The sequence below is a fragment of the Tamandua tetradactyla genome, chromosome 13 (genome assembly GCF_023851605.1).
Source record: "Tamandua tetradactyla isolate mTamTet1 chromosome 13, mTamTet1.pri, whole genome shotgun sequence".
Taxonomy (NCBI): Eukaryota; Metazoa; Chordata; class Mammalia; order Pilosa; family Myrmecophagidae; genus Tamandua; species Tamandua tetradactyla.
In genome coordinates, this window is record NC_135339.1 from 7,060,803 (window position 1) to 7,066,604 (window position 5,802).

Consider the following 5,802-nt stretch of genomic DNA (forward strand, 5'->3'; position numbering starts at 1 on the left):
AACAAATACTAAAATAAGTTTAGTTTGAAATGCTAGTGATCAATGAAAGCGAGGGGTAAGGAGTATGGTAAGTATAATCTTTTTTTTTTCCTTTTCTGTTTTTGTTTTATTTCTTTTTCTATTGTCTTTTTATTTCTTTTTCTGAATTGATGCAAATGTTCTAAGAAATGATGAATATGCAACTAAGTGATGATATTGTGAATTACTGATTATATAAGTTAATGTTTTATTTGGTTTGTTAAAAATGTTTAATTAATAAACAAATTTTGGGGGGGATGGGCTGAACCTCAGCCAGCACCCACTGTGCCGCGGCCTGGGGATCCGGTCGAGGGGAGAGAGAAGGGGTGCTTGGGAGAAGCCCCCAGCTCTCTCCCTTGGAGGCAAGGAGGGCGGGGGCCTTGGCGAATGGCTTTCTGGCTGGCCACTTGCAGAGGTTTGGATTCAGGATTTGTTCCTAGTGTCCAAGATTTTGATAAGAAACTTACGGAGGCTGATGCTTACCTACAAATCTTGATAGAACAATTAAAGCTTTTTGATGACAAACTGCAAAACTGCAAAGATGATGAACAGAGAAAGAAGATTGAAACTCTCAAAGAGACGACAAATAGCATGGTAGAATCAATTAAACACTGCATCGTATTGCTGCAAATTGCTAAAAGTACTATTAATCCTGTAGATGCAATATATCAACCTAGCCCCCTGGAACCTGTGATCAGCGCTGTGCCTTCTCAGACTGTCTTACCTCCAGAACCTGTTCAATTGTGTAAGTCAGAGCAGCGTCCATCTTCCCTACCAGTTGGACCTGTATTAGCTACCCTGGGACATCATCAGACTCCAACACCAAATAGTACAGGCAGTGGGCACTCACCACCTAGTAGCAGTCTAACGTCTCCAAGCCATGTCAACTTGTCTCCAAATACAGTCCCGGAGTCTCTTATTCTAGCAGTGAGGATGAATTCTATGATGCTGATGAATTCCATCAAAGTGGTTCATCCCCAAAGCGTTTAATAGATTCCTCTGGATCTGCCTCGGTTTTGACACATAGCAGCTCAGGAAATAGTCTAAAGCGCCCAGATACCACAGAATCACTGAATTCTTCCATGTCCAATGGAACAAGTGATGCTGACCTTTTTGATTCGCATGATGACAGAGATGACGAAGGGGATGCGGGGTCAGTGGAAGAACACAAGAGCGTTATCATGCATCTCTTGTCACAAGTTAGACCTGGAATGGATCTTACTAAGGTAGTTCTGCCAACATTTATTCTGGAAAGAAGATCTCTTTTAGAGATGTATGCAGATTTTTTCGCACATCCGGACCTGTTTGTGAGCATTAGTGATCAGAAGGATCCCAAGGATCGAATGGTCCAGGTTGTGAAATGGTACCTCTCAGCCTTTCATGCAGGAAGGAAAGGATCAGTGGCCAAAAAGCCATATAACCCTATCTTGGGTGAGATCTTTCAGTGTCATTGGACATTACCAAATGACACTGAAGAGAACACAGAGCTAGTTTCGGAAGGACCAGTTCCCTGGGTTTCCAAAAACAGTGTAACATTCGTGGCTGAGCAGGTTTCCCATCATCCACCCATTTCAGCTTTTTATGCTGAGTGTTTTAACAAGAAGATACAATTCAATGCTCACATATGGACCAAATCAAAATTTCTTGGGATGTCGATTGGTGTACACAACATAGGGCAGGGCTGTGTCTCATGTCTAGACTATGATGAACATTGCATTCTCACATTTCCCAATGGTTATGGAAGATCTATCCTCACAGTGCCCTGGGTGGAGCTAGGAGGAGAATGTAATATTAATTGTTCCAAAATGGGCTATAGTGCAAATATCGTCTTCCACACTAAACCTTTCTATGGAGGCAAGAAGCACAGAATTACAGCCGAGATTTTTTCTCCAAATGACAAGAAGTCTTTTTGCTCAATTGAAGGGGAATGGAATGGTGTAATGTATGCAAAATATGCAACAGGGGAAAATGCAGTCTTTATAGATACCAAGAAGTTGCCTATCATCAAGAAGAAAGTGAGAAAGTTGGAAGATCAGAATGAGTATGAATCCCGCTGCCTTTGGAAGGATGTCACTTTCAACTTAAAAATCAGAGACATTGATGCAGCAACCGAAGCAAAGCACAGACTTGAAGAAAGGCAAAGAGCAGAAGCCCGAGAAAGAAAGGAGAAGGAAATTCAGTGGGAGACAAGGTTATTTCATGAAGATGGAGAATGTTGGGTTTATGATGAACCATTACTGAAACGTCTTGGAGCTGCCAAGCATTAGACAGGGCAATAGGCATAATTAAGCAACAATCTTCCTTTGGGAGAACTTGTTCACTCCCTTTATACTGCAGTGGTTCCTATCTCAGGGATACTGGAGTTTCTGATGCAGATGAACAATTAAAGCAAGAAAAGCTTTCCTTTTACCCTCTTCCATGGCAGTTATGATGTTGACTTGAGTCCTGAGAAAAACTTCAGGTTTTAAAAACAAGATGTCTGCTCCTCCAATTTCCACGCTTTGAAAAGCATTTATAAATCCCAGTCTCAGACTCTGCACTCCAATACTGCTGTTGAGATATATGTTTCCTAGTTCATATAATCTTGAGTTCTATATATATCTATACAGATATATACATATACATATATAATATACCTGATTCCAGATTTTGCATAAATACTACACCTGCTGTAAATACTGATTCCTCTTAAGTTTTAGAAAATTAGTGCAATGTATTAAAATCAAGTGTTAGGAAATTTCATGGTCTTACCTACAAAAACTTTTTTTTTTTGCAATTAAACTATTAAATTGTATCTAATCCTGGACTATAATTTAATTATACTCGGTGCTTCTTAACCCTTCATAAAGTAATTTTCCAACCTTAAAAAAAATAATAAAATAAAAAAAATAAACAAATTTTTAAAAAAATAGAGCTTAGATTATAAGCTTTAACTGCTATTTTTAAATTCTGAAATGCTTTTCTCTTTGCATAACCTAGTAGTTCCCTGGAACTTTAAATAGCCATGTAACACCTGAGATTCAGATTTAGTTCTCCAGCTCTGAGAGTCAGCATAAGTCCATCCAACAACTGTTAAAAATAAAAAACTGAAAGAGATCAAACTCCGATTAAAGAGGTGATAAAATATACAAGGTAAAGAATAATATTGTCTGTATTTTAAAGCTTTAACTTTTGTGTGAAATAGAAAGAAAAATGTTTATTTTGTTCAAAATTTAAATTTTCTGTAACACACTCTGTAATCTGTCTGGTCAGTTAATTTAAATGCCCTAATTCGGCTTTGTTTGATTTAGAACCTAGAATAAATTATAAAATCTTAATATTCTGTACTAGTTACTGTTATACCATGGTTCATTTCAGAGTGTTTTGGGCAGAAAATGAAAAAGTATTTGCAAAGTCCCTTGAAGGACTAGAAAAAGTAGAACTATATAAACTTCCCCACCTTGAGAATGCCTGACATTTTCTTAAGCAATAAGGGCTCCCAATTTAATAAGCCAAGGCCTCAATTTTGAGGCTTGCCTTTATAAAACTTACTTCTGTAATAGCAAACTGAACCTACTAATGATTAATGCTTAAGAGTCATTTCCAGAGAATCTCTGCTGTTACTCAAATGCAGTCTCTCTCTAAATCAAACTCTGATCTTCCCCCTATGTGGCCTTGGTGTCATGAAACATAGCTGGCCCTGGCACCATGAGACATAAGTTCCAAGGATGAGCCTGGCCCTGGCATTCTGTTTTAATTGACCAAAAGAGGGTAAAAATAGAGTTTCAATGACTAAGAGACTTCAAACCAAGACAAGAGTTCATTCTGGAAGTTACTCTTTTGCAAGTTTCAGCCAGATACTGCAAGCTGCCACAATATGGCAACCCCCAACCAAAAGTGTTCCTGGAAACCCTGAAAAATATCCTGCACTCTATAAAACTTTACTTAAGTTTGTTCTTCAAAACCCTCCAGATTATTCCAATGCCAGAGAAGCTCTGAAACCCAGAAATACTGGAATCTCTAAGATCAACTCGTTTCATCATTTCATCCCTTTGCCCCTTAATAACAACACCCCTTTTCAGCCTTGAAGCAGTTAGAAAGTCATTGCCCGTATATCCCTCAAGATTGAGAGATAGTCATCAAATGAGAGGGAGGAATTATAATGAAGAAATCAGGATTTAAGGGATGATTTTGATGACTGAATCATTATATGAATATTCCTTTTTGCTTCCTGATATATTGGAGCAGACAAAGGGAAACTCCTGAAATCTCTAAATTGTAATCCAGAGGCCTTGATCTCTGATAATGATTGTATAGCCTTTATCTTCTGCCCCTGTGACTATAAAAACCTTGTGATTAACTTTCATTTGTAACCAGTTATCTAGTTTTTCAACGTTAGAGTCTTGCAATCATTAAAGACAGCCCCTAATGTTTATTAATGAAGGGTCTTGGGTCAGCTCAGAACTAACCCACCCCAAGTCCAAAGTAACCCTGATAACCAAGACTGGGTCTAATCAAAATGGGCCCACCTGACATGGGCAGTAGTCTTTAACCCACAGTCACCTACACCTCATTCCACCATTTCCCTCCATATGTTCTGTGACTAAGCCTGTAATCAATTTGTGCATGCTCAATAATCAGATCCCCTCCAATTACATCACCTGGGGCCACTGTGCTCATTATCCTAAACCCAGTCCATCTTTTTCTCTAATAAAACTATCAGAATTACTGCAGTTTGAGGAGACAGATTTTGGGCCACTAGGCCATCTTCTCTCTTCCCACGTACCTACTGATAAACTCTTCCTCTCTTTGAAACCCCAATGTCTCAGGAATTGGTTATGGAGCATGTCGGGCAAAAGAATCCACGGCCTTTCTCTGATAACAAAGTGACAGGAAAATAGCCCCTGGCTGGGGGTAGGGAGACACGGGAACTGGACAGAGTGGGAATGAAACATGATCTCAGGTCTTCAGGGGTGACCACACAGGCAGGTGAAAGAAAATATGCTATAAAAGGAGTGGTTGCAAAGGGAGATGGGGTCCAGGCTGGAGGATGAAGTTCCTTTTTTAGTAGTCAACATCTTAGTTTCCTTGGGCTGCCATCACAAATGACCACAAATAGGTGAGTTAAAACAACAGAAATGTATTTGCTCAATGTTCTGGAGGCCACACATCTGAATTCACAATATTGGCAGTGCCACGTTGCCTCTGGGAGTTCTAGCATAGAATCCTCTGCATTTTCCAGCTTCTGAGGCCCCAGCCTTCCTTGCTATGGCTGTGTCACTCCCATCTCTGCCTCCCTCTTCTCAAGGCTGCCTTCCCTATGTGAACATCTGTCAGTCTTCAAATCCCTCTCTGATTAGAAGGACACCAGTCATCGGATAGGGTCCAGCGTACTCCGGGAAGACCTCCTTTTCACCTGATTACATCTGCAAAGAAGGTCATATTCATAGGCGCCAGTGGTCGGGACCCAACATGTATTTTATGGGGCACAATTCAACCCACCACAGTAAATACGTTTTTCTGTTCATTTATAAAATTATACCTGTGCATGGCAAGCAGAATTCAGTTTATAAGAATACAGAAAGTAGTTTCATTGTTGCTGATGACCATTTTTCACTTACTTAAATAATCACTGAGTGATCACTTTTAGATCTTCTGATAGATCTTCTGATATCTGGGCAACGACTCTCTAACTGCTTCAAGGCTGAAAAGGGGTGTTGTTATTAAGGGGCAAAGGGATGAAATGATGAAACGAGTTGATCTTAGAGAGTCCAGTATTTTTAGGTTTCAGAGCTTCTCTGGCAT

The 5,802-nt window shown here is 39.7% G+C and overlaps 1 pseudogene; it reads left to right on the forward strand.

Annotated features, from left to right (window-relative positions):
• The first annotated feature begins 276 nt into the window (after nucleotides 1–276).
• On the forward strand, nucleotides 277–2,873 carry LOC143653547 (oxysterol-binding protein-related protein 9 pseudogene; annotated as a pseudogene).
• Nucleotides 2,874–5,802: the final 2,929 nt, after the last annotated feature.